The sequence below is a fragment of the Sinocyclocheilus rhinocerous genome, unplaced genomic scaffold, assembly GCF_001515625.1.
Source record: "Sinocyclocheilus rhinocerous isolate Xijiao unplaced genomic scaffold, SAMN03320098_v1.1 scaffold1800, whole genome shotgun sequence".
Classification (NCBI taxonomy): domain Eukaryota; kingdom Metazoa; phylum Chordata; class Actinopteri; order Cypriniformes; family Cyprinidae; genus Sinocyclocheilus; species Sinocyclocheilus rhinocerous.
This window is the reverse complement of record NW_015651550.1, coordinates 864800-891384: the sequence shown is the minus strand read 5'-3', so window position 1 is coordinate 891384 and position 26585 is coordinate 864800. Positions and strand designations below refer to the sequence as shown.

The window sequence follows — 26585 nt, the reverse complement described above, 5'->3', positions numbered from 1 at the left end:
TAGATGACTTGTGTTTTAGCTAGAAGCAATGGTTTGAAGTAAAAAAAAATAAAAACGGGCAAAATTCAGTGGTATGAATAGGAATCTGCACAATTGTAAATCTCGCATAGGGGTGAAAGATTTCCCCGTGCAGATTTTCCAAAGTTTGTCATGCTGCGCTGATCAACAGAAATATTGTTTTTGAATATTTGGGTGAATTGGGTGTACAGCAATACACAATGAAGCACTATATAAATGCATCATTCATTCATTCATTCCGAAATCTGCTTGGTTTGAAAGTGACTTTTGTGTGAGTTATGCTTCATACATCACTGCACTATTGTCAATAGACCTTTTTTTCTGTGAAAATTTGACAAAATGTTGTTAATGCAACTGCACCCTGATTACATATGAGGTTCAGAGCCCGTCACGCTGAAGGGCGTTCCCCTAGCGTTTCCGACGCAGCGTCTCGTTCCCTCGAGGAACTAGGGTTACATACGTAACCTGAGACGTTTTTTTTTTTTACTATATGTTTTAATCTAACTTTAAAAAACTGCAAATGTTAATTACATATAAATGTACTGACTGAAAGAGAGAGGCAGTGGGACACACCGTTATATACTTTACTAATTGATAGCATCAGGATTAATTTACTGTGAGGAAATGACTGGCTCCCAACAAATGTTTATGTCTTGGGAAAAATCGAACGAGAGACAGATGAAATTAGGGGAATCCAGTATATGAAGCAGTCTCTCTCTCTCTTTATAAGAAAAATGAGTTTGCTGGTGGCACTTTGCTGACATCTTTGTTAACAGATCCCTATAGATGAGAGGGATTGTTCTCTGTGATTTACTCTGAGACGGCATCAGTCAGTAATGGGAATATGGATAATTACTTTTCATTTATCCTTCTTGTTTCAGCATGTAAACCCTCCTGATGATTAAATGGCGTGTAAATCTGCAGCACACTGCATACTTGCTTTGTTTGGCCCATTTTTCCTTTTTGTACCTGTGCCTTAAAAGCACTAGTGTCTAACCAACACCCCTCCCTCTTGTTGTTTCCTTTGATTATTTCTTGTGTTTACATGTTAGTCATTTGTTTTATTGAAAGTAGTGCCAGAATGATTCCGTTTGTGGACACACACACAAATGCACTCGATCACTTTGCTTGTTGTTTTCCTAAACATCTCCAGGCAAAACACATTTGAATGGGTGAATCTGGCTTGTGTGCCCGTGCTGTATAGTGGTATGAAGGAGTGCTGTTAGATTAGGATGAATGACCAGAGGTGAGGGGTGAAAGAGAGGGGCCGTTTGAACCTTCGTCTCTTTATAGTAGTCAGAGCTGAAGGTCAGAATAAGCTTTGCTCTGAGAGACATGGAAGACTGCTGTGTGTTAGAGTGCAGGAGCAATAAACAGAAACCGATACTGTATTTGGTTAACCTGACTCAACCCTGACAGGTCACACAGGTCATTTGCATTAATTATATCTAAGAATCTGCATCTGAGTTGTTGCTTAGACTTTTTTTTTTTTTTAATTCATATTAGTGCTGCATGTTATATTAGAGTTTCTCTGTGTGGATATTTGTGTCACTTAGTGTCACCCTGTATTACTCAGTTAGGAACTATTTCTGATTACAGTGGATTTATTAAACAAAACAGAGACACTGAAAGATTTTGCAAGTGATTTGTGACAACATAAATTATTAAACACCACGTTTGTATGTATGGAATTGGGATAACATGCGTTTCATGTCTCTGTCAGTTGGATCCTGAAACTGAGGAGCTGCAGCTGTGCCTTAATTCATCAATATTTAATAGTTAATTATTTTCCTCAAGATTCTGAAATTCATTACTTTAGGGGAATGGGAGTGACTTTTGTTCTTCTATTTCCTTCTTTTTTATCTTTTTAATATTTTTTGAAGTACAATTTCCTGTTGAACATACAATACATACACATATGAAATAAAACGTGAGGAGAACTAAACTCCTCCCCACAAAGATTGCAATATCCAAAATGATTGTCCTTGTTGAGACCTTTTTTGGTCCTCATGAGGAAACAAGATTATACATTTTGAGGTTTGTTGAAAATCTAAAATAGCAGAAAGTTTTGTGGGAGGGGTAGGTTTAGGGTAAGGGGATAGAAAATACAGTTTGTACAGTATAAAACCATTTTGCCTATGGAACGTGTATGTGTGTGTGATTTATATGCAGTATATGGGATATAGAATGTGATGCAACACATATGCTGTATTTTAGATTTTTTTTAATTATATATTTTTAAATGTTCTTTTATCTGTGCAATAAACAACACCTTCAGATTAGGCAGCAGCCTTGTAATTTAAAAATAATAATAATAATAATTGAGATCATGCCAAAACGATCTTTGACCTCAAAAACTATTCCTTGAATAAAAACACCACAGCTGTGTTGTTGTAAGAGCCTTTTAAACATCCTCATTAATGGCATGGACATGGTAATCGATTGACAGATATAATCTGAATGATAATCTATCACTAGCAGACTGTATTGCTTTTTGGGAGGAGTTGATGTCAGTAATAGCTATAATCTGAGTGACAAAACAGGCCAAGTGTGTGTTGTGTTTTGCCTGGTGTTAATAGCCTGATTGTGTGTGGGTGGTGGGGTTAATAAGATGATGAAGGTGTTGGAGAGTTCAGGGGTCATGAGGGAGCCAGCTGCAGGTCTGAAGGCCCCAGTGGCCGTCCCAGACAAGGGCTAGTGACCAAGGAAAGCCTGAGGCCACCAGTGTGACTCTAGGACCCTGTCCGCTCCTGCTAGAGGAGTGATGGATACTCAGCCCGGAGGGGAAGTGACCCCAAAAAGGCCAGCTATGAAAACACTGGGACACAATATTGCATGTTTGAACTCTGTTCCAGCTTTGTTGTAGAGAATAGATAGAGTATTGGATGAATAGAGGACAGTCTGGATGGATGGATCAGTGACATTTGTGATGAATCACTGAACATGCAGAGATCATCTGAAGCCTCTTTTAATGGCTGTGTTTAGTCCACTATTGTAAGTGTCTTAACAAAGGAAATCATCAGCATGCCTAAGGCCACTTACGTTCCTCCCCACTGCTCCTTCATCTGTGCTATCCGTCAATTAAACTAACACTAATTAAAATTGTGTCTGAAAGATAAACTCGGACCTCCAGCGCTGTAAACATTGTTTAACCCTCATGTTCTATTTAGGCTCTGAGAGACCCCAAGGCCATTTTAGTAGCTTTAGAAAAATTTTTAAATGTTAAGTACAAGGTTTATTCTTCATGACTTTTCCTAATCTAATGAGAAAGGAGTGTTAACAAAATGATAACTTGATAACATGCTTCAACTGTCCTCCATGAATAATGTAATTATCTATGTCTGGGTCTCAGAGATCCCAGATATAAAACATGAATTAATGCAATGAATTACACATGATAATGAAAAACTAAAATACGAGCCCAATGTCCTGTTTTAAAGGGGTCATGAAATGCAGTTTCAGACTTTTATATTATGTTTCTCAAGGTTACTTTATAAAGTTGCACCTAAAAAGGTCCAATATTTGTAAAAAAATTATCATTGTCCAACTACATTTTCATTCTCTGTGAAACACTCAATTTCAATGGGCATTACCTCAAGAAGTGGAAGTAAATGCCCACTGCTGTGATTGGCTGACTTCATTGCACCATATTGCATGTCTTCTATGCAAGGCGCATATGTTTAAGCTTGAGGCAGAAGAAATTGAAACAACACAACCATTTGCAATGCAAATCAACATAAACAAAATCAAATATCTATATTTGGACTGTACTGTTAACAAATTTATTAAAAGATTATGACAGTAAAGTGTGAAGGGCTAATAGCAATGGTAACATAAACTGTAATAAGATTCAACTTCCATGATAAAAATATTAAAGTCAACTATTTCTGATCCTTACTGATTTGTCTGATATGTAATGATTTTATTAGCAATGCTCAAACAATTATACGCTTGGTGTCTTAATAGCATCAACGTTTTTGAAAGTGCAGTTTCTTTTACATCCACTGACAAAACAACGTCTGAGATTGATGGTCTTACTCAACGTCTCTTGTGATTGATGGACAGGCATGAGTTGTAGGTATGGAAAACACCTCCTTTATTACATGCGACGATGACGCATATTATGGGATGTGTCGAAGAGAACTGTGATGTCACGATTCCCCTGATTTAAAATCTGGGCCTTTCAAATGGGTAGAAAATAATCATTCATATTTTGAACTGCGGAGTTCGTTTTGAGTTCTGAAACTTGCAGTATGTTTTTATTGTAGAGTAAACTCTTGAATGTGTAAATATCAAGAATTTTAATTCTCCATTTTATGACCCCTTTAATATGAATTAATTTACCATGTTGACTTTTCACAGCCGTTTTACCCATATGTCAAAGCTGAATTTTAGCCATTATTCCAGTCTTCAGTGTCACACGATCCTTCAGAAATCATTCTAATTATGCTGATTTGGTGCTCAAGAAACATTTCCTATTATATCAATGTTAAAAATGACTGTGCTTCATAGTATATTTGTGGAAACTGTGATACATTTTCAGGATTCTTTGATGCATAACAGTTCAAAAGAACAGCATTTATATGAAACAGAAATCTTTTGTAACATTATAAATGTCTTTACTGTCACTTTTGATCAATGTAACATGTCTTTGCTGTATAATATACAGTATATTTGTTTTATTTAAACCATTGCGGTCTCTGGCACCCAAAACATAAAAAAACATTAATGTCAATGAACCAGTTTCAACAGATCATGAGGGTTAAGAGAAAAAAATAAATCTGCAGGGCATGTCCATCACAGAAGGAGGAGAGCCCTGCTCTTCTCTAATATATAATCACATACATTATCACACCAGCGGTGTACTTACACTCTCTTTAATATCAATATTCGTCTCCCTTAAAGCCTTTAACACTGGGAGGTATGTCTGCTCATTGGAACGTCTGCGCTGTAAATGCTTTTAACATACCCGGTAATTATGCCACCGTGTTGCAGTGAAGATTTGCATTATTACAGATGTCAAAGAAAAGGGGGTGAGGGTGGGGGGTGAAGGGCTATTATCATTATTTAACCTCAGTGTGTTGCCCAATGCATAACTGTATCATTATCATTCAATTTTAATCATCCATGCAACCGCCTCAAGTGTGAGTGTGTAAGTACATGTTTTCACAAGCCTGCTGAGCTCTCTTTAATCGTGTGACCCTCTTAATCATAGACATGTTTGAAAGAGACAACTCTTAAAGTCTGTGTGGCACACTCGATTACATTCTCCTTTACTAATGAAAGAATGTGATAGAGGCAGACCGTGGTCCAGAGACGCAGCAGGAGGGAAGAGATGAACCGTGAATCACATGACCACTCAGGGCTGAGTGTGAGCCGCTTGTATTTTCATGACTGTGTGAGGAGATGTAGAGAAGACACCTTCAGACTCTCAATCTTCGGTTCACTTTGAGATATTTTTGTCTATGTAGAAGTCACACAAAACAAAATTAAGATCCCGCAGACATAAACATCCAGCCTCTATTACAAACGGTTTAGTGTTGGATTTGTTTCAGGATGGTTTTGCTGTGGTTTCCGTCTTTCTCGCTCTCTCACATTCTTAAACACCGTCATGTGTTCCCAGAGCACAAACAGCACCACACCGCTGAGCAAAAGAGAAATAAATCTGACACATGCTAAAGGAAGTGTAGCATGAGGCACGTCAGGTGAGCTTTCAAAAGTGACAGCAAAATTTCAATGTGAGGGGGGAGCGGCTACAGTCAAAAAGGCAAACCTGTGCCGGGACATTTTCCTCTACAAAGGTGTACAGATGAACAAATTAAAGACTAGAGAATGACAATGCGACTACAGATGTTTGCTCTCCCCGCATCTCTTTTTGCATAATCCCAGTTAAGGAGAAGGTAGAGACCGAGTGCGATAAAAAGTCCAGGTTTTCAGAGAACAGTGGGTTGCTTATTAGAGAAGCTTTGATCGTGGAGTCTTTGATATCTCAGTGCTCATCAAGAATTCACTTTCAGCCATAAATATAGGTAGCTTAGAGAAGTGTTATGACACACACACTTACTCTCTCACAGCCACTTTAAGTTATCAAAATCATTGCAAAATATGAAGGGAACTGTGAGGGAGGGTCTACAAGAGAATGAGGGGAAGAGAAAGACAGAGAGTTGGGCGGCAGGTGAAATTTTTGCACTTTTATTATTCAGAAACAATACGAGTATATATTTTAATCTCTCTCTCTCTGTGTGTGTGTGTGTGTGTCTACCTACTTAACCATATTTTGGGGACAAATTTGTACCCAAAAGTGAGCTAAACCTGACAAAATCTCCAAAAACCTCCCTTTGGGAACGTCCTCATTTGTAAAACTGGCATAAAAATAAAGTAAACAACGTTTTTTTTAAATTGTAAAAATGCATAAAGTTTCCTGTGAGGGGTAGGTTTAGGTGTAGGGCGATAGAAAATACAGTTTGTATAAAAACCATTACGCCTATGGAATGTCCCCATTTAGATAGCTAAGTAAACGTGTGTGTGTGTGTGTGTGTGTAATATGTAAAAATAAAAAAACAATGTAAACATATTTTTTTCAAAGTTGTCAATAAAACAAAAAAACTTGTCTATTTCAAAATTTCACATTTAATTAATTGTGTTACTTGCTAATCAGAATCAGAATCAGAATCAGAAAGAGCTTTATTGCCAAGTATGTTTGCACATACAAGGAATTTGTTATAGTGTCACAAGCTTCCAGTACACGGAGACAACAACAACACACAGATAATAAAAATAAGATGTGAATAAAATACACATGCATAAATATAAACCACAAAAAAAGAATAAATTGTATGTACAGGTGTGCTATAGATAGAATAGGAATAGAATAAAATAAAATAAAGTTGTAGGGATGTACTAGGATTTAGGGTGATAAATAAGTATAAGGTTATTGCACATACTTTAATTGCACAATGGGAGAACATTAACTGTTCATGAGGTAGATTGCCTGGGGAAAGAAACTGTTCTTGTTGTCCTGGCTGTCCTGGTATTCGGTGCTCTGTAACACCGACCAGATGGCAAAAGTTCAAAAAGGAGATGGCTTGGATGTGATGGATCCAGAGTGATTTTCTGAGCCCTTTTCCTCACTCTGGATGTGTAATTCCTTGTCTCTCTCTCTATATAACTCATTTGTGAAATTTACTAGTAATGTATGTATCTAGACTGAGTTCAAGAAAACAAGATATAAAATATTATTATTATTATAAGATAAAAGAAATATACAAGAAAATAAGTATATTGTTGAGGGTAGTATCATTATGCCCAGGACTGTCTGAATGTAAATTTGATGAAATGAGCCATTGGTCTATGGACACATGCAGGGACCTCTGATCTGACCCTGAACATGTCATGACTAAAATAATACTCTGTTGAGTGGACACACATACTGGAAAAAATAATTCAATCACAGAATTTGTTTTTTTCTGTTTTTGTTCCATCTTAATTCACTCCTATCTAGTGAAAATCTTCTCTCTGACTTTTCACACAGCAGCCCGCACACACAATCACTAAGCTACATATCGTTCACATCCACATGTTTAGTAGAATTTTGTCCTCAAGATAAAAACAACAAACAGACCTCAACACAACAAGAAAAGACAGATATTCTCAGCTCAAGTAAAAGTTTCCTTAATTGGCCTTGTAATCCTATCGGTGTCAAAAACATAGCACTACCAAAAAAACCCTGTCCTCATTAAAAAGTACAAGCCTGCTTTTGAGAGCTCACACACAGAATTGATTAGAAAGGTAACTCTGGGTGTAATATTCATTTCTTTCATTGTTCTGCTCCCAGCTCAATGAGACAGGATTTTTCTCCCTGCATCCCAATTACAGCATTGTAGATCAAGCAAGGTGCAAGATTAACTAGAGAAACCTCACTAACACAAAGAGAATTCCTAACTTAACAAGGTGTCATTCCTCATTGATGGAATCCTGCACCGTCTGTCCCAGAGTAATTATGAGAAGTGCATTTGAATGTAAATACATGCACACGGACCTCTAAAAACAGCAGTGCTGTATTTAAGATACCTTTCCTCGCTAGGCTGGAAGCCGTGGGTTTCCCCCAATAAACTTGGCTACATATTGTGGGTATGTCATTATTTTTCTCAGAAATAGAAAATTTCAGAGGTTTTATTGAGAGCATATTGAAGTTTTAAAGTTTAAACCCAAGTTAAAATTATAGAACTCACTTTGATCAAAGGGATCAGAGAGTCTGATCAGAGGGAGAGCGGCAGGATCTCAAAGTTCGTCGGATGAATACTTAAACGGAGCTTCTCTAGGAGGAGGGAAATGCATTGCAATGTCCATGGCAGCCATACCTCATCATTCCTTTTCTTATCTATAATCACCTATATAAAGGGCATACATACAGTATACAAAACCTTTTTGATATGCGGCGTGTGATATAATTGGTAGATTGCTCTCTGAATATCTTCATTGATTTTATCCTCAGTGTCATCTTCAAAATCATATCAAAGACGACTTCTCTGAATTTGAGTGTGACTATCTTCATTAACCTCCCTTTAGTCTGTAATGCTCATGCTTTTCATAAATTCTGGATATTTTATGCAATTAATCCCTGAAGCTATATTTGTGTAGAGAACAGAGTGGGGAAAAAAGGTACGCACACATCAGTAAGCACACTGTGGGAGAAGATTAATCTTTCTATTTCTGTATTCAGAAGCAGCACATAAACTATTTAGACTTTTCAGCCCTAATGGAGATTCTGGAGGCACAGTGGGGCATATTTTATACATCAATAAGGCCAATTATCTCTTTAACTGAGAAAGGCCGTGTTGCCAGATTTGCCCTTCCCCACTGTTTACACTCATTCTTTTCTTCCTCAACACCAGAGGGCAGCCCTGGCACACTGACCCCCACAACTCCCACCCCCCACCATCTCCATCACAGACCCCAAGGTTCTACCCCCCCCTGCCTGTGTGCCCTGGCAAGACTGGCATGGCAGAACTGCATCGCACAGCTGGCAGTATTATAAGACTAAGTCTGGGTGAAAATGCATCACACAGCATCAGTCAATAACCCTATAGTATCTCCGAGACATGGATTTAAGAGAGAAATGAACATCTGTCTTTTTTTATTTTAAGAGGAATGATGATATTAGCGTATTGATATTGAATGTTTAATTGTGCATGTTTATTTCTCCTGTTTTAACATTTATTATTAATTCACATACATTCATGTTATGTTGTTCACTAAGTTCATCTTTAAAAACATTAATAACACTGCTAAAAGCAATCTTGAAGAAATCCTAAATACATTTTCAATACTGTACATTATATTTTTGTGATGCCTACATTCACTTGTATAGTATTTAAAATGATTGATGTTGTGATTTATTTTACATTTATTTTAACGAAATAGTATAGAATTTTAAATATCAACCATTTATCTGTTATCTGCATGAAAATTATTATCGTATTGGTATTGGTCAGAGCATTATATTGGTGAATCGCTAACATGTGCCATAAATAAAATCTAATAGTTTACTACTTTTAAGTGTTTTAGGATATGAATTCAACAAACTCTTTGAAGGAATGATGTTTCTGTGTAATGATTCCCGGAAAACTAGCAAGAGACTGCAGAAAGTCAAACATTGGCTGACCTACTCGTACACTTCTCTTCCAGACAGGGGCTTGTCATGGCCCTTTTATCCATTATAGCCATTCCAAGGCTAGGCTTGCATTGCCTGTCCCAGTCTCCCTCATCCCAAAAGCCAAAACACAGCCATCCAGCTGAAGCTTTGCCCTGTCTCTTCTTTATTCCAGAATCCTGCCTCATTGCTCCACAGCTGACATGCCAACCTTCACCATCCCTGGCCATGCTCAAACTCTGTCTTCATGTGCTCTGTGTTCTAATCAGGTTCCAGAAGCGCAGACAGGTTTTTGAGCACATCAGCTGTGTGTCTGTCCTGGCCCAAGCCTTTAGCATTACATTCCCACAGTCCGAAGAATTACTTCACAACATGGAGGATTCATACAGCCCAGGGCTTTATATTTGTAACCCACACCAGCGTGACCACGGCTGGTCCATCAGCAGGCCTCATTAGATCTATACCCAGAGAATGTGCAGGCTGCCTGGCTCCAGATGGGTGCCAGCCAAACTTTCGCTGCCAACAATAGACTGCCAAGCAGTTGTTCTGACAGTGGAAGATGGGAGGAAAAGAGGTTCCCCGGATTTGTATGTTTCTAGTTGGTGTGACTTCAGTATTATATGAACTGTGTGTTTTATGGAGAGGGGCACAGATGGATGGAAATATGGTGTTTATATAGCCAATGACCGTCCAAGCGCCAAAATAAAAGCCACTCAAAGGCACGTTCTTCTAAATTTGGCTCGGGTATAACATATTCATAAATTCCAAACAGCATTTCTTGCCTGGAATGCGCTAGAATGGTATAAGAATTCAAGCAATGTGATAATTAAGAATAACATGGTGTCTCAATCCTCAGTGGCAGTGTATAATTACAGTGTGGAAAGTCTGTGTTGACGGATTCGACCTCACCACTTGCCACAACAACGTGACAATGCTGATTTCCTCACGTTGCTCCATGTTCAGGGCAGACTAAATACAGCTAAACATCAACCGTCAGACTCTTGAGAACCCCGTCTTTGTGTATGTGTGTGTAGCTTGGCATCTAAACTAGGAAAAGAGCGGGAAAGTATGCTCTTCAGTGCCAATTCAAACTTAGACTAAACCGGCACAAGCCACTTGGGGTTTTGGGTCGCCCAGTGATGGTTTATCTGCGGCCTTCTCCATAGAAGAGAATTAAAGGGAAAGTTCACCCAAAAATGAAAATTAGCCCATTATTTACTCACCCTCAAGCCATCCTAGGCGTATATGACTTCCTTCTTTCAGATGAATCCAATCGGAGTTATATTAAAAATTGACTTTGATCTTCCAAGCTGTTTAATGGCAGTCAGAGGGTGTTGCAGTTCATCAGTCCAAAAGAAGTGAAATAAAGCGGAGTTCATCAGTCCAAAAGAAGTGAAATAAAGCAGATCTATCTAAAATAAAAAGTGCCTCACACGGCTCCGGGGGGTCCTGATGCACTGCAACACCCACTGATTGCCATTAAACAGCTTGGAAGATCAAAGACAATTTTTAATATAACTCCAACTGAATTCGTCTGAAAGAAGAAAGTCATATACACCCAGGATGCCTTGAGGGTGAGTAATTCATAGGCTAATTTTCATTTTTGGGTGAACTAACCCTTTAATGGGAGATTTTAAATAACATGCGGCCTCAAGTAGGTAAATGGCAAGACTTGTCCTGTCACTCAAGTCATGGCTGTCCTCTGGTTAGCAGCCCGAGAAAGCCACAAAGCTGGCAGGGTGGATCAGTGGTCCGCTCTGACTACATAGGGAGAGAATAACTGCTGCTGACACTTGCCGTTCCTGCTGGACAGATGATGTCATTTTATGGGCCCTTAAACATATGATCCTAAATGCTTTTTAAAGCCGGGGATGATCTCAGAGGCATTGTACACGCTTAACCTTTGAGTTATTCCTAATGTGTTTTATTATTTAACTGGGCCTCTGAAGTATTTTTGCATTGGCCAATGAAAAGTGCTTTTCATGGGAGAACATGGAGCTGCAGTGAATTAAGATTACAGTGGGACATGTGTGGGTAAAGTCTGAAGCCTGTAAGAATAGCATGATTAGACACTCACTCAGCACCTGCTCTTTATACTGGACAGTTATGGCATTATTGTACAGAGCACAGATGTCACAACGACACCTGTGGACCCATTTCCTTTATTAACACATATGAAACATGAGCAGAATGAATTTATGCATAAATCGTTCATAAATCCATTCGCACGTAAGTTTTCTCTGTTGAACTGAAGGCTTTATTTTATGTAAGCATGGTTTTACGCATGATTTACACACACATTTGTTATGCTTGTGTTTTATGGATAAGGCCCATAGATTGTATCAACCATGACCGTAATCATTCTACTCTCACATACAAAATGATTTTGATACAGTTCGGATGGGAACATTTCATGTGTGTAGGGAAGCGTGAGTGGCCATTTGTCCCTTCCGACCTAGTCTGGGTCTCTCCCAGCCTTTGTGGCTCCTCCAAGCTTTGGCCAGAGTGTCAGCCGAAGCCCAGGACTCTCACAGCCTGCAGCAGCGAGGCTGAGACTTGAGACTGAGTGAATGAGATCAGGTTACGGCAGAGATTATCCTCCCAAAGCTGTTTTCTTCTACCACTATAGCGCAGCATATTACTCTGGCAATAAGTGATTTTAATTGGTTGTCTCACATGACATGCAGACAGGCGCGTGCCTTTGGGTAATTCCTCTTTCTGTGTTGGCCACTTTGTCTGCCTCACTGTTCAAATTAGAATGACTGTGCCGTAATGGTTTTGTAAGGGTGCTGGTTGGTACGTTGACGGCCGGGGACTTAGGGCTGCTGATTACAGTTACTTGCACAGTCACCGTCTGGCCTTTTGTGTAATTTGCCTCCTCATTGTCTGGCTTGTCTGGAATTCTGGACAGTGATAGTCTGGCCATCCACTAATTGAATGCCAGTCTCCCAAAATGTTTTTGGATCGCCTGGTTAGTATTGTAGTCTTGCCCATGATTGTTTTGGATAGTTGTAATTCCAGTCAGCGCCAGGACAGCTGCGTAGCTTTGCACTGCACCTTAGGCTGGGTATGGCTCTTGATTCTTTTTCTAATAGTCAGGATGCTCCATATGAAGGGTGTAATTTGTTTTTTTATACAATACAATTGTTTGATTGTTGATATCAGTATTATTTAGTCACGGGTGTTAATGTCACTTTCTTTATTTGCAAGATAAAATAAAATAATGAAAAATAAGAAAAGTAAAATTTTCCTTTAAGATGAACTGGTTGCATTATAATGTTTTATTTGTGCATCTTCTGTGTTCCTTCATCTCAGAGTCACTGTTTATTGTGATTTCACTGCACTGCCAGAGCAAAAACCCCAAACAAACCAAATCCAAGAATAAGAGCAGAAGTAGGACAGCACACCCAGTTTGGTGAGAACTGGCAAGAAGAGAAAAAAATGCAATAAAAATGCAGATTTTGTTGTTTTATACCCCTCTTCTCTACAACAAGCGTCCTCAGAGCATTGGTTTGACATGATTTCACCTGATGCTTAGAGAGCCAGTTTAAGTGCTTGAATTCACTTGGGGGCTCATTACCAAAGCAATAGGCCTTAAATTATTTTTACAATATTTGCATGGCATGGGTGAAGTTGCTAACGGGAGTGGAAGAGAAAAGTGAGTGTACGGGTTTCTCGTTCCATCAGGGACTCTGCGTCTGGAGCTCTGGAGGGAGGGAGGAGTTGTACCAGTCTCTCTCTCCAGGGACACACCTCCTAATATGGGTTCTCCTCCCCCTTAGTCACCCTTTGGCCCTGAGGGCCCTGTGGAGCCTGGGTTAACTCTGGCACTTTTACAGCCTCATCATTACTGAGATCATAGACTGACACAACCACTAACGAGACGGCGTATAACTGCCGGAGAGAGAACCAGACACTCTGCCACTGTAGGCAGGACTGAGGGTGGAGAGCAGGCCTGCTATCAAGAGCAGTTTCCTTCTCAAATGATGACAGATAAAGTCTGTGTTCCAGTTAATTGAGGTGAGATGTATGAAAATGTACTTTATACTCTTCCCGCAACCTTTGGTTCCCTTTCGTGGAACTTCGAACTGCGTCCTCTAGGGGTCGCTATGGGGAACGCCTCGTTGTGACCCGTGTCTGAAGCCTACATTGAAAAAACACCAACTTGTTTGGCCGGCGACAGCCATGACGTCACTACCGCCGCGACTAGTACAAAATAGGCACCGGTAGCACACATCATTCTCTTCTTCGTCTTCACTGACCATGGCTGTCGCCGGCCAAACAAGTTGGTGTTTTTTCAATGTAGGCTTCAGACACGGGTCACGACGAGGCGTTCCCCATAGCGACCCCTAGAGGACGCAGTGTCTCGTTCCCCTCAGGGAACCATGGTTACACAAGTAACCCGAGACGTTTTGCTGTAACAGAAGGTGACACAGTTAAACGTACTCTCCGAGTCAACAGCAACAACAGAAAAATACATTTTTACAATATTAACTCAACATGTCTTGAGGGTGGAGTTCGTTGGCTGTGCCAAGTTACATAGGGAACAATTGAAGAGATGGAAGTAGTTTGGGATAAAAGTCTCATGAACAGCTGCTCGAGCAATGGAGATATAACAGCATGTGATATGCAGTCTCCTGACTTCCTCTGTGATTTCTGCAGATGCCAGTTCTCCGATTTCAAAGGGAATACCCAAATGGTGATATCATGTTAAATCAAGACAAAGCTAAGGCGTGACTTTTATATGTCGAATGCCACTTTCATCCACGTTTGAGCTATTTTGATCTTGACTAAAATCAAGAATGTAAAGAACTGGGGAATACATGTCACCGCACAGAAAATGATAGCACAGACAGATGGCGCTCATTAGGCCTGTGTTGAAGGGAAAGAATGGCATTAAATGAGATCATCTTCCATCTTGAGTCCATCCTTTGTCATTTTATGCTAAACTTCTTTTTTTTTTTCAATTGCAAGCAAAATAATGGACAGATCACAGAATATGACTGAAATGTGACATCATATCCCCTTCTTTCAAAGACATAATTCAAAGCCTTGACAAGATGATTGGTATAATTAGCATACTAGTACTACAATATGTTGAGTTTTTTCATACCTTCTTGTGTGCTCATGTGTTTAGATATTCCTATCCATGTGTACATAATTGTTAAGTTGTTCACAGTGTTTTTACTAAATAAATGGTTATTAAATATATAAAATTATAATTATACAATATATATATATATATATCTCAAATTGTCAATAGACTCATTTCTTTGTTTAAATATGGCGCTTATCACATGCTGTGTGGTATCGGCGTTTGGTATCGGGGCATTTTAACGAGTACGAGTACGAGTACAGGAGGCCAGTATCGGGCCCGATACCAGTATCGGTATCGGTGCATCCCTAACTAGTACCCACTAGGTTTTAAGAAAAACATATGGTAAAATATTAATTTAATATAATTAGTGATGTAAGCAGTCATTGGGTACTTTGACATAGCATCAGACTCCCTTGCTCAAGTGACCCAGTCATTTTCCGAGAAGCATTTTAAGCATGATTTACTTCTTCTGATCCACAGCCTTATAAAGCTTAATTCAACAACCTTTCTTGTAACTTTCTGTACATCTATTTCCCTTTGCTTTCCAATAGGTTGTCGACCATGCAATGGAATGAACAACAACTCCTCTGCATTCTCTTTCAGTGGTACACACTGTCCACTTTTCACTTTGCTCCCAGCACTCAGGAACCGTTTCAACATATCTGATTATTTTTTGGCTTCTCATAGGCCTTCTTCATCGAATGTTCTCAGCTGCTATTGATGTCAGTGCTTCCGACAGCAAGGCTGGTCACTGCAGTGATCAGTTCCGGCTCTTAGGGCCTAGGTTTTAACTTCACATGTTTTGGGTTGTGTCACTGCAGTATCACATCTTATCACATCTTTATGTTTTATGAGCTATTTTATGCAGATTTCCAGGTTGATATGAAGGCTTTGTGTGTTTTCCTTATTATTTTGCACTGTCCCTCATTATGACTCACACACTTTCAAAATAGCGCATAGCAGAAGTTCCATTCTTATTAGAAATAATAACTCTAAAACCTAATAGATAGAAAGTCAGAGAAAAAGAGAATGAAAAAAAAAAACAGATAGCAAGCAAGACAGAGAGATGGGTAGGGTGGTATCAGATAAAGGGAAGCTGGGAGAGGAAGTGCGAGAGCTTCAGTACTTTGCCGTAACCTCCAGTTTTGCATTTTGGTGCAAAGAGGGACTAAATACATTTTTGTGGTAATCAACATTATGCCGCACATGCTGTTAATTGAGCTTGACTTGTTCTGGAATATTCCTTCAAGTGAACAGCCATAGCATGTAGAAAAAAGCTGAGTGTGACTTTTCATTTGAAATGACCAGGTGTCACCCGTGCTGCAGAAGCCAAAGTGTTCATGTTGGTGCTCAGATCAGTAACAGCATGTCATTACGGGGTTGCACAGCGGGCAGAACAGGTGAACCAGACATACGTCTGACACTCAGGCCCCAGAGATCCCATCCCACAGACAGCTGCCCAGACGCCCGGCGAGTCCCTGACCTGCCAGTCCGGTTCCATCGGCGGTTCTACTGGTGACGGCTGTGACACGCGAGAAAACTGTCCGTGCCGAAATCCGTCACTTCCTTGCTACTTTCATCCCCCGCGCACTTCAAAACGTGACATGTGTCATCTGTAAGAAGCTTAGAGATGCTGAATTCCCCCCCATCTGACGCTTTGATGGTGATTCTGCCCAAGGCGTTTGTCATACATAACTTAGCCTGTAACAATGAGAAACGGAGGCTGGTTGAAGGATGGGGATAGAAAAAGTGTGTAAGAATGCATATATTGTAAAATCCCTACTATCACCATGGGGCAGGAAATCAAAGTATGCAGTGCGAGAGTGGAAGTGTGTATCACAGGCTTGTCATCGTTCCTCTTGTTCGCCCGTGATTTCGGTGGTTGCCTCTGGTCTTACGGCAGAACGTGGCTGTCAGAGACTCCGTAGAGAATGTTGGGGCATCTGTGTCCCAATTTTACTGCAGCAAATCTTTCAATCCCATTATACTTGATGTACTACACAGCGGGCATCCGCTGTGTCAGGGAACGACTGCTTATGAATGGATAAAATGCCTCACATTACATTGGCTGATGTCGTTACATATGTAATTCTGGATTATAGTAAATATGCCAATTCATGTCTGCCCTTTGGAGTTTGAATTAACAGTAAGAAGTTACAAATTATGACTATAACCTAAATATGGAACACAGGCCTGTGGCAGAAGAGCAAATATGACTATGTTCTTGGCAGAAGATGCCTATATTTGTGGTTCAGCTAATGTGTCCCTCTTTGGTTTGGATGCCTACACTTCTCCAATTTTCAATCTCTCTGTGTGTGTTTTGTGCTTGACTGTTAACCTTTGGCTAAACCAGTCCCTGAGCTAACATCTGTGTGATTGAGACGGCTGAACTCCGGAGAGCCGAGGACAGAGCTGCTCCTGTCTCTCCATATTAAGACTGCCTGTATGAATGTATCAATTAAAGGGCCTTTTAAGTTTGTGTCCACAAATATGTGTGTATTCAATTAGCATGGGTAGCCCACATGACCTCATCTGCAAACGATTTGTTTTTTCCTTCACAGTTTTCTATATTAAGTCACTCCTCAAAATGTCTCCCTCCACTGAGTAGATTTAAAATCACACTGGAACACATTGGCCTTGTTACATGTACTCAGAAAATCCATTCTTATGCATGTTAAATGTTTTTTTAAATGTATAAATAGTGTTCATTTGTTTATTAATAAGACTCAAGATCTGAGTCAGACAGGCCTATACAGAACCTTTAACGGAATCTTTAATCTTAAAATAACTGTTTTTCCTAGTGTGAGGAACTTTTTAATAATCTGAAGAATTGCTGAGGATAATTAGCAAGTTTTTTTTTTCAACATGTAATTCTAAATGTTAGAATCTCTTGACAATCTAATTTTCTCTTCTGCACTCTACCTTCTTTCATTTTCATTTTCATTTTCATTTTTCATTAATAATCAATGTCATATGATTAGAGGTATCCCATATTGAAAAAGGCATCAGAGAAAGAGAGAGGATGCATCACACAAAATAAGATAAACACTGAGAAATAGAAAAAGAAAGATTTCATTCACATAATTATTTACAGTGATTTTATGGATGCCTGTGACCCACACAAAGTGCATATCAGATATAATACTATTTGGTACTACAGAGTACACATTTCTAAAAAGATTTATAAAAGCAGCATGACCAGCGTTAAGATGCTTTTTCTGCTGGTACATCTTTAGGAGATCCAAGTTTCATTCTTAGTGCTGTCACATTTTCAGTTCACATTTGATCAAGTGGTGTAATAAACAAAAACAGCTCTCTAATTCAAAGATTTTCTGGTAACTGTCAAACAGTTTCACTCACACAGATGACAGGGAATTCCAAATGAAAATGGAAACAAGGGTTTGTATTATCGGAGTGTTATCCAATACAAGAATTCAAACACACTTGAATGACAGCTCTCCCACTGTGTTCACTCTTTCAGTGTTGAGCTGCTCAGTCCAGACGTCACTTTCCCAAACAGCTAATCAAGTTCATGGGGAGTCCAGGAGAAGGCTCAGAAGCGCTCACTTCAAACCCACAGGCTAGCACACTGATGAAAGAAAAGACGTCTACAGCACACACTCTAATTTGAGTTGCAGGAATGATGACAGATCTATCAGTCAAACACATCCGTCTACAAATAAAGAGAAAGAGAGAGATGGAGAGAAAAAGCACACAAATAAAAAGAATGATATGAAGTGCAAAAAACTGAATGGGAGGTAAATTTGGTGTTCTACTTTTTGATCTTGTTGAGCAAAAATTTATTTTGGTCAGAAAAACCTCATGTAGTAGTATTCAGAAAGAAATAATATATATATATATATATATATATGTATATATACATTTTTGATTTATTTTTTGACATTGTCAAAAATTTCAGGTTTTACTATCATTGTGGGGACATTTGGTCCCCTCAATGTAGCATAAACAAGTACACACAATTTTAAAAAATTTCAGGTTTTACTATCCTTGTGGGGACATTTGGTCCCCTCAATGTAGCATAAACAAGTACACACACACACACACACATCAGTATCAGCAACAGTATGTAGGCTATGGCATATTTTGCGTTTGCAATGTTTAATTAATTGTTCCAATTATTTAACTTACCCTATAACAAGCCTACTGTACTTAGGCCTACTATACTCTATTTCGATCGTGAGACAAAAAACAAAACAAAAACATTTTAGAAATGTTCATGTTGCGACCGCAAGAAAAGTTTAAATAAATAAATAAACAAATAAATGAATAAATAAATAAATAAATAAATAAATACATGGCCAATGAGGCTTCCGTAGGCTACGTCACAAATTCGGGTTGATGTTGCTGTTCTAAACTTGAAATCTACTACTTGCTACTATTTGATGCTACTGCCTCGTAAATTAATCAGTTTCAGATTACTGTATGGACTCCTTCTGAAACGTAGTCCATTTATGAAGCTCACTCAAGAGCTCTCCAGCTGTTTTCCCCACACGTTTTTGATTTTGAATTCTGCGCGAGAACACAGGTGAGGCATTTAGACACAATACTGCATATGATAGTGCTTCTCAACATGTTTTGCATCCGGACCCAGATTACATTTGACATCAAGTGTCGACACAACACCGTACCAAAAACTATGTAGGCTACAAAATAACGAACAGCAAGCTTTGTTTGCAGCATATTACTGTTGATCAATATGCCTGATCACTTTAATGTTCATGGGGTGAGTTGTTCACACTGGGGTGAGTATTCATGTGTGTGGTCTTCGTGAATAATCTTTGGGAGATTGAGGCTCTGGCTGCATCACTGCTTTTTAAAACCAAAGTCTGTCAGACATTACCGAGTTTGATATGGATGTACTGATCAAGGAGGTATAATATACACATAGATCCTCATTCACCTCTGTAGTAGTTGCATAGCTGGTGCAGTTAAGGTCTCTACCAGCAGGTGCTAAATGTTGAATCTAACCAGCCCAAAAATGTGCCTCTACCTATATTCTTGCAAAACTCAGATTATTGGTTAAAAAATACTTATTTTCAGTCTTTTTCTTCTTAATATTGAGTTTTAATTCAGGCTTAATTACCAGCTGATGCTTTGATTCTTCTGGTCTATCATGCTGATGTGGCAAATTTGATTTAGGAATACAAGTAATATATATATTTTTTTTAGTTATAAGTAAGGACTTTGAAGCTCTAGAACAATTGCTTTATAGAAGAGGCAGAATATCTGAGAGTGGAGGAATTTTATTAAAGGGCCACCAATAAGACATGAAATGTAATATCACAAACCACAGTATGGAACATAATACCATTCAGAGACTGCTGACCAAACTGTAGGAAGCAATCAAATGTCATATTTAATGACCTTTAGCGCAAAAAGACTGCTGCTATTTTGACTTTATATGTAAAAAGAGGCACTGAAAGAGATGTTGTGTGTATACAAGCAGTGTATTTGCTTGTTTTCAGCTCATAAACTAGAGTGGATGCATGGAGCTTGTTGCCATCACACTAGAACAAGCCAACACTGATTGTTTCTTGTTTCTCTGCTTGCGTAGACGATGTCAGAATTCTTTTTGAAGTGGGTCTATTGTGTCCAGTTCCTGGGCTTTTGTTCCAGATGAAAGAGATTCTGTATGGTGAGGATTGGGTCGGTGTTCTCCATGGAGGAACATGTTTTCATACATGACTCACTGTAGCACAGACATGCGGGCTGCTCTGTTTTGCTTTTGCTCAGAAATGTCAAACTTAATTTTAGAGAAGTATATGTCCAGGCAAAAAGCACTCACCCCCATAGGCCTCGGACTGCAGTCAGATGCTTCAAAAGGCATGTTGACGAGTTTGTTCTTTCTTTGTTTCTTTCCGGCAGATTGGAAATAAAAGAATGGACATGTGTGAGAGGATCGAAGAGGAGAGGTTTTTGCTTATGATGACAACTGTCATATTAGAAAGGCCTACCATATATTTCTACACAAAGTAAAAGCTAATTCTCTTGTGAGATGTTCGGTCTTCTTCAAGTTTGTTTTACAACTTACAACATTTTTAAGAGATGCAAACATATGTTCTCTCAGGTACAGCCTTTACTCTGTGGTGTGGATCCTCTAAGGGTACACCAGGCCTAGGGGTAGTGTTCTTGTGTGTGACATTGGATTTGGAGCACACATGCCCTCACACACACACACACACACACACTCACAGTCTCAGAGAGCAAGGGCCCGAGTCCTTGGATTTTCTCCCCTCAGAAGAGTTTGGATCTGTGTCTCTCAGAGGTGCAGTAGACAGGCAGAATGTTCAGAGCTCCTCCAGCTCGCTTCTCTTCCGGGAATACTTGTCCAGAATTTTTAAGAGATTCCTGCTCCACTTCCTTTGCTCCTCTTCCTGCACACACACACACACACACACACATACACATACACACATATTCCAGGCTGTGGCGCTGCATATCATTTCTCACACTCTCTGTGTCCCAGATCTTCAGATTCCGGCAGGGCTAATGCTGAGGCAGCAAACACACACACACACACACACACACTCACACTCTCAGAGAGCAAGGGCCCGAGTCCTTGGATTTTCTCCCCTCAGAAGAGTTTGGATCTGTGTCTCTCAGAGGTGCAGTAGACAGGCAGAATGTTCAGAGCTCCTCCAGCTCGCTTCTCTTCCGGGAATACTTGTCCAGAATTTTTAAGAGATTCCTGCTCCACTTCCTTTGCTCCTCTTCCAGATGTGAGCCTAATTCAAAGTCATGCATGTCTTTATCCACATACTGGGCACAGAATAGTTCAGTGAGCGAGCGCTGGAATATGTGGCAAGTCTTCTGTGGTTTTCGAGGAAGTTATCAGACAAGTTTGGTGTAGCACAGTGTGTATTTTATGTCAGCACTCTAATTTTTACAGTGTTGTTGGCTAATGAAGTATTAAGGCATTGGGAAGTGTTGCGGTAGGCTTTATCAGAAGCACACTTCTTACGGAATCAGATAAAGCTCTGATAATGAGCACCGTGATTTTCATTTCCCTCTGTTCTTTCAAAGGGAAGTTGGGTTTTTGGAGGCAGGCTGATCATTAGCAGGCGAACAGCATAGTGGATTAGCAGAGGTGTAGCGCCAAGACGTTAAGCTATACACGGCCGACGTGGAGATGTGCCAGAATGAAAGTGACAACATGAGCATGAGGAAAAGCCGCTTGCTCTCACAAACGGGCACAGAGAAAACAGATGCACATTTGCATCCGAACGTTGTTTACAAATGGAAAAAGTAGTCACGTTTTTGTACGGGTTGCGAAACAGGCTTGGAATGTGATGCTACATAATAGGGTGCTGGCAAAAAAAAAACTACTTTTGCCTGTTTGCCTGCATACTCTCACTCAAACACATTCTTCATGAATAACTTATGTGTCACCGGAAGACAGAAGCACAAGGCATCATGGTCAGATCAGACCGTTCTTACTCCTTAAATCTCCAAGATGAGTCTGACATTCCCCTGTCCCAACCTCGCTGGTTCCAAAGTTGGCAATTCTGGTAGTACTGGTTGTACTAGTGTGCTGGTGTGACTGGAAACTTCAAACACAGGCTGTCGCCAGGTCCCCAGTGAGGCTGATTGGCTGTGCAGACGAGAGTTTTTCTGCCTGTGCCACTGTCCCCATGGAGAAACTCAAGTCCCGCCTCTTCCTTTGAAGTCACAGGAAACTCCACTCACAGCAGTGGGATGTTTTGATGTTAGTCGTATTTCTTCTTTTTCTTCTCTTGTTTTCTTTTCTTTCCCTCTCTCTCTCTCCCTCGCTGTCTGTAAAGCTGAGGGTCTAGTGGTTACAGGATTCTGCCGCACCACTGTACATTTCAACATTGCATTTGATCTTTAATTTATCACAGTTCCAGCAGTTTGTTTGACAGGTGCAAGAGCTTTTATCTTGAAGCTACATGGCTAGTGCATACTCCTCTCACTCTCTCTCTGTCTTTGTCTCTTTGCGACCTCTATGGGATCTATTGATTCTTTTTTTTTCACTATTACTGTGATGTACATCGAATAATATGTGGTTAGATGCTGCATGGTTGGCCCCCTGCATGTTGTTGTATGAAGATGGCAGTTTAACAGATGCTCATTAGAGTGACTGGAGGCTACTGTGGGATTTAGAACTGTTGTCAGGGTTGATACAAATATTAGTAATACTATGAATGAACAATCAAAATATATGGGTTTTCGTCAGGTATAAACTCTTTTGTTGTAGGGACCCAAATAAATGTTCTTAAAACACACTTTTCACACTCTTACTATTTAATTTGTCTATTAGCAATGTCTAACTCTGGATATACATCCATCACAGGAAAATTTTTTCTTAAAGTCATGAACATTTTCATCACAGTGTCAAATCATGGCATGCTGTTTTTACTATCAGTCAGTGATGTAAATGATAATGAAAGCAACATTTTAAACATATTTTTAATGAAATTACAGTGTGTGACATAAGAAATACAATACAATGTATAAATAATTGGTAGTAAAAAAATAATCAAGGCATGGTAAAAAGTTTAAGTTGATTTTAATGTGATCTTCATAAAAACAAAATTAAAATCTGAAACAAGTTTTAATAAAAATCAACCACTGGGGCATTGAAGTGACTGAAGTTGAATAGCCATACAGTATATAAAAAATTCCATTCGTTGTTATTTAGATTTTTTCTATTTTATTTGTTTATTGATACGTTGTTGGCATATGAAATAATATTAAAGGTTATGTAGCCTCTTTTAAACTTTAATAAAAAAAAATGTCCATTGGACAGAGGAAAAATAAAGAGAACAGAAAAGACACCAGATCACACAATATTTGGATATGACGCACAAACACTCCTATCTGTTATTAACACACTCCTCTCGTTTCTACCCTGATGCTTTTGGCACAATCCTTTGTTCAGCAAATTCATTGGACAACACAGTCACTTCTTTATACTGAGTTCTTTAGGAAGAGTGCCCTCATCTGCAGCCACTGAAGTTTCAGTAAAACTAATTTCTCCTCTCTCTCCTCATCTCTCTCTATGTCTCTCTCTCTCTCTCTTTCACTCTTTTCTTATTTCCCTCTCAGGGAACAAGCCTCACCAAGGCACCTCTTAAAACAGGAACTTCCACGACTATTTTGGCATCAAAGCTTGGCACGAGGGGCTAACCTTCTGAAGCAAACTTGTGAGGAAAGAAGTCGGAGGAGGAGAGGGGGAAAAGAGGAGGAGAGATGGCCTGTGTGTGCTTAGGGGGGCAGTTGAGAGAGTGAGCAAGGGCTGTTCTAAAGGGAAGGAGGCTCTCTCAGGGCGCTTGGAATCAAATCCTCCCCTGGTGCCTCAACCAGGATGGAAATGTGCAGCTTCAGATGCTTTGCTGAAGCTAATAACAGTACTGCAGTTTATTTAAGGGTTTAAGATTCTGTCTCACTGAGGAAAACTTTGTCGGATGATGGAGTTTGTTTATACTTGTTTATACTATAGATTTGGATTTTATATGGAGTGGAGGGTTCATTGTGAGCTAAACATATGACAATAATGCATCTGTATACAAAGAGCATGCAGCTTTAAGTCCATGAATTAGACAGCAATTGAAATTCCCTTCCATCCGGATCAACATTTTGCTTTTTATGAGACGCATGCACTTGATGCAGTTCCTAGATGCTCACATTTTGTTTGGTCACTTAGTCTGATTTTGATCCCTTTAACAAAGAGATTCATTCAGAGTTTCTTTTAATTTTGGTATTCTTTGAGCAATAAATACATTTTCTTGTTTATTTAATTTTATTGTATTTTTACATTATTATATACATTATTACATTATTATATACATTATATCATTTCGTTTTTTAAAAGATTTACCTAGATCTCATCAGCTAAGATCTCCAAGTAGCAAAAATAAGACAAAAGCTAACAAAGTTATGAGTCAGCCAAGAATATATTGAAGTTATCTACTCGTGAGATCTTAAAGTGATCTAAGTGTGTGTACGAAGTCATAAAGACAGATTTCTCAACGTGACTGGTGTTGATTAAAAGTTGACATTTCAACACTTGGCAGCCATGATGTAACAGAACCTTGAGATCAAACGTGTACAGTGTTAATCGCCCACTGGCTCCTGTCTGCAAACACCTAAAAAAACACATGAACGTTTAACTGAGCATGAGAGTGATACGGCTCACCACAGAATGCCGTCAACACAAAAATACAGCTGTTCATTTCATCTGATGCCAACTCCTTTAAGTTATTCATCTGGGGGAAAAAAATGCATTCATCATTATATTTTTAATCACAGAGACGAGATAGAGAAAAGGAATGCCTTCGGGAGGGTGGGGGGTGTATGCTATTCCCAGAACTGATCCGGCATTGTTGCCCCGCATCGCCAAACATTCCGCAAATTGACTTTGAATGAATTTATTTTTAATGTGATGTTGATGCTGCTGCTGCAGAAAGTGCATAGAGCGAGTGAAAAAGTGTGAGTGTGTGTAGAAGAGAAATTGAATGATAGCAAAAAGTGTCAAGAAAAAATGTCTTTGCTGTAGTTAGGCCTAGTGTTAGTTTAGTGTGCTATGTTTACTCCTACTCTGATATGTGGTTATATACAGTGTACATTCATATGCATGTGTGTACAAGTCTCTGAACTATGAAGCATGTGTTTAATGGCCCAATAATACATGGACCATTCTCTGTCACATTTTAGAGTCATTCTTCCCTGTCTCTGGTTTCCTCGGTCTCTTTGTTCTTTTCCTCTCTGTCGCTGTCAGTCCGGCCCATACAAAGCAGCTCTCTCATCACAACATCCTGCTCCAATTGTAATTACTAATAAATTAATTATCAGTCCTTCTCTGTTCCAGACTAATTGAGTCCCATTGCAGGTCTTAAGTAGGACACACTCCTATCAGACAAATGGAATGATATCCAGGGCTTGTTCCTCAGGGTACAAGTCTTGGCTTCGTCCCACAGAATGCACACTGCTTTGTTGTAGAATCGCAACTGCCATGCGAGAAGGCAGATGTAAACAAAATTCACTTCATGTTAAGCAGTGAGGACAGTCTCATCTGGGGGGTCCATCTTATTTATATTCACCATGCTGTAAATGTATGACCTGTCCTGGGGTGCGTTTCCCAAAAGCATGGTTAGCTAAATATGGTCATAAGTTCCATTGAACTCTGTTGGTAGCAATGGAACTTGGAACCATAAGCCGCTTTTCCACTATTGGGCCTAACGGTTCTAAGAACGGTCTGGTACGGTTCCAGTTGTATTTCCACGTGAGCCTGGTACAGCGCGGCACGATAACAAACCATTCTCGGCACGTGGTAGAGTGCATGTGCGTGACGTCGTCACTCAGGATCTGTCACTTGTCTGTTGCCTGGCTGCTAGTTTCTCCGTAGCTTGCTAAGCTCGCTATTTTGAGCAATGTAAACACAAATTAGTAATAACATCTAAAGAAATTTCTGATCATCCTCCATAACGCGGTGGTTATTTACACCTCATATCATATGTAAACACTTGGGTTACCACGGCAACGACTGACGCATTTGAATTTCATTCCAAAGAGATCCGTTATCAGCCCCGCAGTGGAAAACGAAACCATAACTGTACCGGCCGGCTCGGATCGGCACGGAATGGAACGGTTATGCAAAGAGAACCGTTCAGCGCGATGGTGGAAAAGCGGCTAAAGTCACCTACATCTTGGATGCCCTGGGGGTAAGCAGATAAACCTCAAATTTTCATGTTTGGGTGAACTATCCCTTTAAACTATGCTGGTATGAAGAGATCAGCCAATCACAACAGAGCCCATTTGCATACAGAAATCATAAAG

General features: G+C 39.6%; 1 long non-coding RNA gene across 1 annotated transcript; it reads left to right on the top strand.

Annotated features, from left to right (window-relative positions):
• The first annotated feature begins 259 nt into the window (after nt 1-259).
• Nucleotides 260-13266, top strand: LOC107713057 (uncharacterized). The gene is made up of 3 exons (XR_001636857.1): nt 260-321; nt 2121-2128; nt 13256-13266. It is a non-coding gene; the product is annotated as an uncharacterized LOC107713057 (long non-coding RNA).
• Nucleotides 13267-26585: the final 13319 nt, after the last annotated feature.